Source organism: Meriones unguiculatus, chromosome 9, assembly GCF_030254825.1.
Source record: "Meriones unguiculatus strain TT.TT164.6M chromosome 9, Bangor_MerUng_6.1, whole genome shotgun sequence".
NCBI classification, from domain to species: Eukaryota; Metazoa; Chordata; class Mammalia; order Rodentia; family Muridae; genus Meriones; species Meriones unguiculatus.
This window is the reverse complement of record NC_083357.1, coordinates 62,950,194-62,962,619: the sequence shown is the minus strand read 5'-3', so window position 1 is coordinate 62,962,619 and position 12,426 is coordinate 62,950,194. Positions and strand designations below refer to the sequence as shown.

The 12,426-nt window shown below is 44.3% G+C and overlaps 1 long non-coding RNA gene across 1 annotated transcript; it reads right to left on the bottom strand.

Annotated features, from left to right (window-relative positions):
- Positions 1-3,627: 3,627 nt before the first annotated feature.
- LOC132656629 (uncharacterized) lies at positions 3,628-11,709 on the bottom strand. Its single transcript, XR_009594343.1, has 3 exons — positions 11,625-11,709; positions 11,217-11,462; positions 3,628-4,706 (listed from the first exon to the last, which is right to left on the bottom strand). It is a non-coding gene; the product is annotated as an uncharacterized LOC132656629 (long non-coding RNA).
- Positions 11,710-12,426: the final 717 nt, after the last annotated feature.

Genomic DNA, 12,426 nt, shown 5'->3' with positions numbered 1-12,426 from the left:
TATGTGACAATAACAAAAACAGGCTGCCAATTTGGAAAGGAGGCAAGGGGACCATGGGAGGAATTAGAGGGAAGAAAGGGATGGAGAAACTAAGCAATTACTTTAATTTTTTAAAAAAATTTTAAAGCAATCCAAGGAAAACCAGTGCTTCCTGCCTGCCTGCCTTGCTTCTTTCTGATGAGTATGTCTGTCTCTGATAGTGCTGCTGTTCTGTGTTGACTCTGGACTCCAGTTACTTTGGGTACTTGGGACTGAAGACCAGCAATCCTTTAGAAGTTTTCCATTCTTTCAGCACCAGATTGGGACCACCAAGACATCCAGATTCATGGACTGAGCAGTTACCAGTTCTCAGCCTTTCAAGCATGCATTGTTGGGCTCCTCAGCCCCCATTTCAAGGGACCTTCCCAGAACTATAGAATTTGATGGGTTAAGTCTTTGTTCTTGTTTTGGCAGATGGTTGCTACCTGCATGTTGGATTCCAAGGCCTGAATGTTACTTCCATCTTGGTGCCAGTTGTGCAAAGATTACCCAGTGTACTGAGGTCTGGAGGCCTGTTACAGTTCTGTTTTTAAAGTACTAGAAGGAAAGAGACCTGAACACATATATGAACTTCCCAGTCTCTCTGTGTTGTGCTTTTCAGTGCCCCCAGCTCTCTCTGCAAGAAGATTATCTTAGCTACTTTTCTCATGACTATAGCCAAATGCTTGACAGAGAGCAGCTTAAGGGGGGAAGAGTATATGTTGGCTTAGCTTAAGAAGGGTACAGTTGGATAGAGAGGTGGCTCAATGGTTATGACCACTGTCTGCCCTTCCAGAGGTCCTGAGTTCAATTCCCAGCAACTACATGGTGGCTAACAATGGTCTTCACTGGGATCTGCTGCCCTCTTCTGGCAAGCAAGCATACATGCAGATAGAGTACTCATATACATAAAATAAATAAATCTTTTTTTAAAAGCCACTTATTATAAAAAGAAAAGCGGGGTACAGTCCGTCATGGAAAGGAAAGGTTTGTGGCAGGAGTGTAAGGCAGTGGTCACACTGCATCAGCAGTGGGAAGCAGACAGGAAGTAGGGCTAGGCTATCAAGACTCAAGACCAGGCCCTAGTGGGTCACACTCTGCCTCCTAAAGGTTCTACAACCTTCTCAAACAGTACAATCCAAACTCACATTCATACCACTGCAAAGGTCATTGCCAAATACATCTCCTTGTCCTTGAACCAGGTCCCTGGATTGGAAAAAACTTTCCTGCATAACTTTTTATGGTACTGTATTATTAGCAATAAGAAGTGGGCTAGGATGTACTAGGGGCATATGAGAAAGAAGACTTCTCAAAGCCTACTAACACACCTATTAATAGTCTCAGAATGAATTCAGTAAGCCTGAGTCAGAAAATAGTCCTAACTGCACATATAGCTTATTAAGTGATGTTATAATGAATAGGAGTTTTCACCTAGTTTAAATGGCAAATGCAAAATTAGGTAGACTTAGTTGATGCTCCTCCTGTGCATATAGGAAGGGTATCCATTCTTTTAAAGTGTGTGTGTATGTGTGTGTGTGTGTCTGTCTGTCTGTCTGTAAACATGTGCACATGAGTACAGGTTCCTCCAGAGGCTAGAAGTGTCGGATCCTCCTGGAGCTGGAGTTACAGGCAGTTGTGAGCCACCTGATGTGGTGCTCATAGGTGAACTTCTAACCGCTGAGCCTCTCTCTCCACCTAACGAAGGAATGCATTTTAAGAACTGCTCACAAACTGTCCAGTAGGGGGCCCTTGTGGGTAGGCCAACTTCATTTTCTTAGGTGTAGAGCTCAGTCTCCTTGGAGAAGGAATAAGAGGCTCTGACAAACGTTGGGGAAATGGAAAGAAGCTGGTTCTGTTGGTATAATATGTTGTGCACAGAGCACTGTCAAGCAGGACTCCTCCACTACAAAGACTAGCTCTGTGGATTGCCCACTTCTCCACCAATGCTGTTGTTCAGAAGAACAGATCTCTTAGTGAGATCGGAAATGTCTTGGGTGAAATATGCATCTCCAGAATTCAGATGAGGATGACACCCATCCTCAAGTCCAGATAGAAGAGTTAATCCTTAAAGGATGTGATAACAAAATTACTTCAAATTCGGCTGCTTGATTCAACAAGCCACAACAGCTGGAAAGCAAGGATAAGACACCTTGTGGATCATTGCCTACATTTTTGTAAAGGGAAACCCTGTAGCAGGCTGATGAGCAGGACCAGTGTTGTTTTAAAGAAATAAAGTCCTAAACATTCGACTTCCCAGGGGAGACTCAGGAGCCAGATGCTGGGATGAAAGCTTATTAGCTAAAAGAAGCAGAGAGAGTACCCAGCTGACCTTCCTGCTCAGCTCACATCCCAGGAAGAAAAAGTCCTTCCTCCTTCTCCACGCTGTCTTAAATGCTCTCAAGTCAATACACCTCCTTTCTGCTTAATCCCTGTCAGCTGGTTACTTGCTCCGCCTCTTGACAAAGGTTTAACTTTATTTAATTCTGTTTACAGAAAGCTCTTGGATTAAAGGAGTGTGCTAGGGCTGAGCCACACCACAACCAGTACACATTCTCAGGGTTCACAGAATGATCAAATATCCTGCAACAGACTGGTGCTGCCAGCTGCAGATATTGGATTATAAGACCAACTGATAATGTTATCACTATGCAAGATGGATCAATAGATAAAATCACTTGCCACCAAAGCGCAATCAATGGCCTGAGTTTGGTCACTGGAACCCACGGAAGAGGCTGGATACAGAAACGGGAGGTAGAGAGAAGAGACTCTCCTACAAAATTTCAGCTAAACCAGAGAATACGTCGCAGGAGAAAACAACAGGAGAGACCCTGCCTCAAAAACAAGGTGGAGAGGCTGCTCTTTCACAGGAACCAAATTAGATTCCCAGAACCCACATAAATAAATCTCAGAGAAAAGGGAAGATGGAAGAAAAAGAACAACACCTGAGGTTGTTCTCTAATCCACATGTTCAAACTCTTGCACAAACATGTACATACACTTCATACACAAAATAAGTAAATTTAAAGAGATTATCATGTGCTTATTTCTATCTTGCATATGAATGTTTTGCCTGCATTTGTGCATATGTGCGTGTATAGTACCCAGCAAGGCCAGAAGACAGTGTTAGATTCCCCTGGAACTGAAGTGATAGTCAGCTATGAGTCACCACGTGGGTGTTGGGAACAAAACCTAAGTCCTTTGCAAGAGCCCCAGCCCCAGCATGTACTTAAAAAAAATAATTTCATGGAGGGGGGAAGAAGTATAGAATGATTATTAATATTTAATATTGATTCATATAATTATTAAGATGGTAGTTATTCCTCAACCTACTATTATATAAATACATGAACACAGGAACCTGTCAGATTTTTAATAAACCCTAATGCACTGTGGCTGAGCAGATCCTAACCCTCTAGCTATCTTGTCTGTTTCCCAGCAATCCTCCCCCATTAATACTTGCACATGTTTTCCATTTGGGCTGCTTCTACTCCATCACAGCAGTCTTCAGAGTAAGCTCCTTGTGGCCACATGCTTCCAGATCACTGCGAACCCATGGCAGCCTGCTGGTTTCCCTTCTCCTCTCCTCCCTCAGTGATGGTTCTGTGACTCTTAATGCTCCGCCTACTCTTTTCTGCCCAATCCAGGCTGTAGGCAACTTTATTAGCCAAATGGGGATAATTACACAATGTTATTTTGGATATGAGAATTTGCTTGTAGGACACCAGGGATCTTGAGGGAGGCAAGCAATTAACATTTGGATACATAGCAACTTCAGATCAACCCCAACAAAGGAGGAACAACCATTACCTTCACGCAGTTTTAAGTTCACAAAGAGATTTTTGCAGCAAATACAGCTTCCATGCACTTCCTACCCGCAATACACATAGTTCCGGACATTACCAGTATCTTCCACCAGAGGGATACAGCTGTCACAACCCATACTGTCACATCAGTGTCCACTCTTGACCTCACACAGTCCAGGGGTCTGAACGAATGTATAATGACGGTGTCATGACATTCTCATGTGGAAATTTTCTACTGCCCCAAGTTTTAACTTGCCACCCCTCTCTTATCCTGAATTCTCACTCACCAAAGCCATGTAGCCTTTTCAGATGCCTTTGCACACTGGGTGATATGCATTTAAGGTTCCTCAGTGTCTCGTCATGACTTGAGAGCTCATGCATTTCCAGTGCTGAATAGCGGCCATTGTGTGAGGTTTGTGTTTTCATCCAGTCATCCAAGGGCCTTTTGGCTGCTTGTGTGTTGTAGCATTGTGAATAAGGCTGCTATAAATATCCACGTGCGGATATCTGAGTGGATGTTTTCAACTCCTTTGAATAACTATCAGGATCTGAAAGTCACTGTCACCCTAAGGGTACTCACTTTTCAAATGCCTCATCTTCTAGGAGTTTTATAATTTTCCAGTTTTCAATGGAGTTTGTGATCAAGGTAGAGTTAATATTTATAAGGGGTGTAAGTCCAGGGTGTCTATGTTAATTTTTCTTTCAGCACATGGCTCTCCACTTGCTCCAGCACCCTTTGTGGGAAAGGCAGTACTGCTTTTGTTCCTTTGATGTGGATGTCTGTTCTGACCCATTGATGCACTTGTCTATTTTCTGCCAAAAAGCCACGTGATGGAGAATGGGAGAGCAGGACGCGGCCATCTACGTCTGGCCTCGTGGCACCTGCTGGCAGACATGGGCACTTGAGCACACACGTTTTCATCTAATCCCTTAGTGTTAGCCTTGGCTTCACTCCCGCTTCCCCCAGCACCATATCTGAATCGCAAGCTTCGGGAACCTTTTAACTCCAGACTTAGGTTTCACTCTTAGATTTGACTCTGCTGCGTCATGTGACACTTAAACATCACTTCCATTCTTGAAAATGTTGTGGTTTTGTCCTACCCGTGAGGAGCCCAGAGCATCCCTGTGTTGCCCCCTTCTGCTGGGAGCCCCCTACCCTAGATTCTTTCCAGCTACAGGAAAAGCCTGCTCTGACCCATAAAGTTAAGACAAAAGCTACAGCCTTGAGCTGGTACACATCCTTTCCCAGGCGCTCTGCTATCAAAAGCCCCAGCGCACTCCTCTCCCTGTTCCTGCACTCCCCGCTCTGTTATCACAGCCGTGGGAGTGATGCACAGCATCTGTTCCCATACTCTTCTATCGGGCACACATCCTGAACGGGCCAGTACTCAAGTACTCAAGAATTTGATTCATGGTTTTGTTTGTTTGTTTTGCTTTGTTTTGTTTGCCTGCTCCGTCCCCTCAGAAGCCACAGTTCCAGCTCCAAAGTCTGGGCTGTGACTGCTGAAAAAAAGTTGCTTTCTGGCTTACTTACACTTTGTTGGTCTTTTCCTCATTGTATACGAGACCCTCAGACCCGACACCCATATTACCTCATTCTTGTAACTGTATGCCTATGAATAAGGTGTATTATTTTTCTTTCACTAGTGTTTGTAAAGTCAATGAAAGCAGGTATGTATGTCTAGTCTTCTACTTATAGCTTTGAGTCTCTTCATTATCCTGGCTTTATTAATTTTTTGTATGTATTTATGTGTGTGTCTGTGTATGCATGTTCTCATGTGTGAATACACGTTTGGGGAGAGGGCATGCATGTGCCTGTGTGTGTGTTGTCAAATTTTAAGTTAGGAGTCTTCTTCAATGGCTCTTAACTGTGTTTATGGAGGCAGGGTCTCTTGCTGAACCCAGAGGTCACCAATTCTGGCTAATGTAGCTAGTCAGCTTTCCCTGGAGCCCCTGTCTCTGTCTTCCCAGTGCTGGGATGACAAGCAGCTGCCGTGTCTGCCCAGAGCATCTGAACCCAGGTGCCTACGCTTGCATTTCGAGAGCACTCAATGTACTGAGTCATCTCTCTCTAGGCCTCATCTTGATAATCCTTTTTTTTTTTTCTTTTTTTAAAGATTTATTTATTTATTTTATGTAGGTGAGTGTTTTATCTGCATCTACACCTGCACGTCAGAAGAGGGCACCAGGGCCCCATATAGATGGATGTGAACCACCACGTGGTTGCTGGGAACTGAACTCAGAACCTCTGGAAGAGCAGCCAGTGCTCTTAACCACGGAGTCATCTCTCCAGGCCTCATCTTGATGCTCTCGATCCAACTGCTTTATTACTCCTCAGTAAACATCAATGGGAAAGAACTAAAGCTCTCCTGAGAGTAGGTGGCCCAGCTAGATTCTGGTGTGCTCCTTTTCGCCCCACTTGCCTTTGCCTTGTGTGTTTCCTTTATAATCTCGTTACCTGGGATTTAGACCCCCCGCCTGTGTTTTCCTGAACACCTCCAGATTCATCGTATGTGCTGTTGATGCAGACTTTCTGATTCACTCAGGGTCAGACTCTCGCTGTAGTTTGATATGGTTTAGTTGTGTCTGCCGGAGGTGTGTGTGCTAGGAATATTGCACCCCCGTGCTCCAAGCTTTGCAGGGCTGTGGTGATGAAACCCCATCATGGAGGCTGTGGTGACTTGAATGAGTTGTCTTGCATGTTTTCAGACATTTGCATACTAGGTCCCCAGTTGGTGATACCCAAGTTTGGGTAGATTTAGGAGGTGTGGCCTTCGTGAAGGAAGCATGTCCCCTGGCGGCCCCTCCTGTCGGAGCTGCCACCATTGTGGTGGGATTTTTCCGTGATCTCACACCAGAGCTAAGCAGAATTCATTCCATGCTCTGAAAGCCTCCTGAACTGTGAGCCTAACAAAGCAAACTATCCAGGCTCAGAGGCTTAGTGAGAACAAGAAAAAAATAGATTAACACACGTCTTGTTGTTGTGATGCTGCTGTTGTTAACCTTGATGTTGACTGACTGGTTACCAAAACTATACCAATAGTCCCGATTCCTAGGTGCTGCTAGGTTTGGCCAGCTGTAAAGCACAACCATTGCCCTCTCATCTGTAAAATCGCTGGGACATCCTGACTCTAAGGCAGGTCCACCTTCTCAAACAGGAAGAGGATTTCGGAAAAGGGCCATTCTACCCCGTGAAGCATAGAATAATGTAACATGGATTCTGGCTTGATCAGGATCTAATCTTACCTACCCATTCTAAACACTAGAGGAGATCTTTGCAGAATTATGGCCTATTTCTAAGCAAGTTATGGTCTATGGAAAGTTTTTTTTTAGAGAAGACTTGACACTATTTGTTTCAGGAGATAGTTTGTTTTGCCCCATTGATCCTCCTGCTCCAGATAATTTATGGTAAGGTTGGATGATTTGATTCCCCCTTGCAAAGAGGAAAGAAGGAAGAGCAAATTAAAAGACCCTTAGAATTCTTTGGGAAAGGGACATGGAATTAAAGATGAGGCACCAGTGGCATGCTGTGTGTCTCCAGCGAGCACCACGTGGGGCATGCCTTGACCGCGGGAGTGGCCACACCAGAAAGAATGCCATTTTCTGATGCCATGTATTTTCCACAGAACTTGATTCTGCTCTTTGCTCTGGCTGCCTGTGGCCGCTCAGTTACGGGAAACCTGCTGTGCCAGTTCTCTGCTAAGTGGCTTTGGCAAGGCCTCTGCTAACATTTAATCATGTAAGAAGGCTCCAGAGACTTTATTAGATGTAGGAAGAATTATAGAGATGTTAGCCTGAGCTGGATGAAGACCAGGGTAGCTGTAGTGTTCTTTAAATGGTGAACTTCTCAGAGAGACTTAGCTAAGTGAGTTGAAAGGCATCCTGGGATTTATCTCAGATCATATTACTAAAGATCCCGAGTATCCCATAATTCATAGCATTCTTGGAAATTGTTATGTAAATCTTACTTTTCCATTTAATATATTATGATCTTAGATGTGATTAATCTGCATTCATGGCTAAATGTCAATGTATAGACTCTTCTCTCTCTTACTGGAGAAATTCCTCATTTCACAAAGTTTCTTTGGCAACTATTTAAATATGACAATGTAAATACACTAGGGTGTCTCTCGAGTTAAAGGATTATTTATTGAATATTTTTGTAACATGAATATCCATTTCGTGTTTTGATATTGTATGCATTACAAGAATTAAGTCTTGGCTTCTTCCAAAATGTATGCTTTGGCTCACTGAATCTGGTTTACTTTACTTTCTAAAATGTATTCCATGGTTTAAATCTGAAGTGTCTTCTATAGGGTCATGTTGGATGGCTTAGTCCCCAGCCTTACGGCACTGTTTTGAATTCTGTGGGTTAGAGAGGAGGTAGAGTCTAGCTAACAGAGGTACGTTACCATGGGTATGCTTTTGAAGTCATGCTTGCTTTTGATTCTGGCCTGTTTTCTCTGCCTTTTTATCTACAGCCATGCTAATGAGCTGCTGACTCACTGCCATGGACCAAATACCCTGCTTTGCCTTTCCTTCTTTGAAGGACTGTGTCTCTCTGAAACACATGAGCCAAAACAAGCCTTTCTTTTCTTGAGTTGTTTCTGTCTGGCATTTTATCACAGTGACGGGAAAAGAAATGAATGCAGAAAGTAATACCAAGGAGTGGTGTTGTTGCTCTGTAAACTCAACTATTTGGTCCACAGGCCTTGGAACTTGACCGTAGGAGGAATGTGAAAGAACTCCTAGAGTATTGTAAGCAGAACTTAATGGATCATTCTGGTGGAAGCTCAGAAGGCCAGATTACCCCAGGAAATAAGGGTAGTAAAACCATTCATGAGTTTCAGATAGGAATAAGGAATTTATAAGGAACTGAGTTAGAGAGCATTTGTGTTACATTCTGACAAAAAAAAAAAAAGAAAGAAAAAGAAAAAAAGAAAAAAAAACTGGCTACATTTTTTTCCATGTCCATACGTTTTGAGTGAGGTGAATTAAAAAGTAATGAATTTATTAATCTGGAAAAGCATAACAAGACAGCATACATTTTTGGCTGTGGCATGGTTACTGTTGTCTGCATTTAGCCAGGTTTATAGTGAGCAAAATGATGTAAAGGCACGCAGTTTGGTAAAGAAAGAAGCATAGGCATAGTTAAAGCTGCAGGTATAAGGTGACTGTCATTAGGATTAGTACTGTTAAAGAGAACCTGCACATTGCACCAGCACATAGGAAAATGTTCTGAGAGACCCAAGGTGTCAAAATGCATTTGAAAAATCTTTTCTGGAGAAGAGAGTATCTGGATTAGTTGGGTGGTAGAGCACTTGCCTAAGACATTCCAGACCCTGGGTTTAATCCTCAGCAATGCAAAGATGAAAAAAAGAAAGAAGAAAAGGAAAGGAAATAGAAAAGAAAAGAAAAGAAAAGAAAAGAAAAGAAAGAAAAGAAAAGGGAGTGTATCTGAAAAGAGGAAGCCCAGGAAATTGAGATGGAAAGGACCTAAAAAAGTGTCTTTCCTCTTTCTGTCACCCAGGCACTTGGAGGCCACTAACTGAAGCTGTTATAAAAGGGACCCTGTGCCAGGCGTGGCGGCATATGCTTTTAATCCTAGCGCCTGAAAGGAAGAAGCAGGCAGATCTCTGTGAGTTTGAGGCCTGCCTGGTTTACATCGGGAGCTGCAGGCCTGCCAAGAAAACACTCTAAATCAATAAATAAATAAAGCAGAGGCTGTTGACCAAGGTGGCAGCGTAACTTAGACTTATCCAGGTGGTACTGCTTTGCTAGCAAGCAGAATGTAAGACTCCTCTGGCCATGGAGGCTTGCACCAAGATTTAAGAAGCAAAGCCTGGGTGACCAGATGATAAAGAATGAGACTCGATTGCTTGCATTGAACCCGTGGGTAGGCTCAAGAAGGGAGCAAAGTGTGATTAGACTAGCAGGGTGGCTCTAGCCTGTTGGAACCGATGATGCCACCACATGCCCAGATCCTGGGCTGCAGCTGCAGAATCTAATGTTTTATGTGCTGGGTTTAAATCTTGCCTTGGTCCAAAGTTTCCTTGCTATTCTCCTTCCCCTTTGGAGTCGGGATGTTTATTGTGGGCCATTGCATCCTGGAATTATGTAGCTTCCTTTTTTAATTTACAGGGGCTCACAGCTGAGTATTTGCCTTGAGACAAAGTAAACTCTTGGAAATTTCAACTTTCAAACAGTGTTGGGACTGTTAAAACTGTGGGGATTGAGAAAGATTTATTGTATTTTAATTGAGTGTGTGTGTGTGTGTGTGTACCAGAGAAGGTATCAGATCCCCCGGAGCTAGATTCACAAGCAGTTGTGATATACCTGACATGGTGCTGGAACTGAACTCCCATCCTCTGTAAGAGGCTGTTCTAAACTCCTGAGCCATCATCTCTTCAGCCCCACTATGGAGACTTCTGAAGTTGGACTAAATGCATCATGGGATAGACAAAGACTGTTTGGAGCCAGAAGTCCAGTGTGTTAAGAATTTGCTTCCTAGCTCAGGAAGCTATTGTAGGGGTTGTAACCTTCATACCAGTGGTTCTCAACCTGTGGGCCACAAACCCCCACAGAGGTTGCAAGTCCGATAGCCTGCACACAGATATTTACACTAGGATTCATTACAGCAGCAAACTTATAGTTATGAAGTATCAAGAAAAATAATTTTATGGTTGTGGGGGGGGGAATTCCCCATGACATTAGGAAGGTTGAGAACCACTGCTTTCTACGACAGTGTCTAGCTGGCTGGTGGGTCACTTGTGGCATGCCTGTGAAGGTTACATCTGCTTTAGGTTCCAGCCTATTTCCTCTGCCCACTGGCCAGCAGCCACAAGAACAAGCTGCTACCACACCTTCCGCCACCAAGGACTGATACGTTTTGCTTCGCCTTATCCTGCAGTGATGGACTATGACCCTCTGAAGGCAGGAGCTGATATAAGCCTTTCCTTCTCTGAGTTGTTTCTGTCAGGCGTTTTATCATTGCATAAGTAATTAAGGCAACAAAAGCAGTGCGTCTGCCTGCCTGTAATTAATGTCTTCTCCCAAGAGGTGGCAGTGTTTTCAATGCTGACTGTTCTTGCTAAAATCATTTTTTTTTTTTTTGATATTTCGCTTTCAAAACAAGACAAGCCGTGGGTTTTGTTTTGCTTTGTTTTCCTTTTTTGAGATAAGGATCTCATGCAGCAGCCCAAACGCACTATGTAGCAGATGACCTTGAACTCCAGGTCCTCTTGCTTTCACCTCTGAGCACGGATTACAAGTGTACGTCACCACACTCAGTGTGTACGGTGCTGGAGATGGCACCCCGAGTTCTGGGTTCTCTGGACAAGCATTGAGTGACACCCACAGCCCCTCTGATTGTAGCCATTGTCATTTCCAGCTTACCTCTTCTCAGTGTATTCACTGCTTGCTTGTATCAATGTTTCTTCAGTTCTGTGCGGCCTCTGGTCCTCTGCACAGTACTTTTCTGTGCCGCAAAACAAATGGCCACGCTCTTATTACCTTAAAGCAGCAAACACTGTGGTTCCCACTTTACTGAGTGACAGGCGAGGAGTGCTCCCGTCTCCAACCAAGCAAACAGATTAGTGAAACTCCTGGGTGAAACCCAGAACAGACGCTCTGGAAATTATCCTAAGGGCATACAGCAAATGAAGAAGAATTTATTCCAGAAAGCCCAGTAAAACTTGGTTAGAACAGTGGGAGTCTGAGGCTTCGAGCCATTCCCAGGTCACTGTGTCAGAAGCTCCACACTCAACAGTGATGAGCAGGCCGCCACAAGTTTGTGTGTCCTACCTTCTCAGCTACACGCTGAAGTCCAGGTGAGTACAGCGGAAAGGCCCATGCTCTCCCGGTTAGCCAGCATCCACCTAAAGGGTTATAGGAGAATCACACTGAATGCAAAGGCTCCAATCATCTGGGCCCCAGCTTGTTTGTAGGGAGGAGGTTTCACTGTGGGAGGCCAGCCAAGGAGGCCAGAGGCTAACATTTCCGCCACCTTATTTACCTAAAACTAGGCGCTACTCACAAGAGAAACAGGTCACTGCAGCTCAGGGCTGGGACTTAGAGATTTCGTTAAGACGGGGGTGGGGGTGGAAGGGGGGAGAGACAGAAAGTTCCAGGCTTCTCCTCAGAGGACCCAGCTTCACTCGAAACAGAGAATGAGGGGGTTAAAGCCTTAGCAGCAACTGAGGTCTGGGTTGTGAGGAACTGACATGAGTGTGTTACCAGAAAGAATGAGGGAAGGAGGGAGCTAAGAACATTGTCATTGTCAAGTATAAACCACTGGCTTCAAAAGTTACCCTTGCAAATGGCCGCACGTTATTGGATCAGACTGTGATGAGGTTTCTACCCCAGAGCGTTTACAGAGAACCACAGAGTGATATCCAGAATTGGTAGAGCCTAACAGATGGGCGTGGTCGGGGAAAGAGAGTGCTAAAGAGAACCCTGCAAAAATAGCTCTCCTTCCAGGAAGAATATGAGCAAGCCCAAGGCTGTGTACCTTAGGAGAAGCCTATGTCTCTCGCAGACACATGGGCCTGTCAAAATCCCAGCATGGATGGAGAAGGGGCTCAGGAAGCAGGGAAGCTTCTGGCTT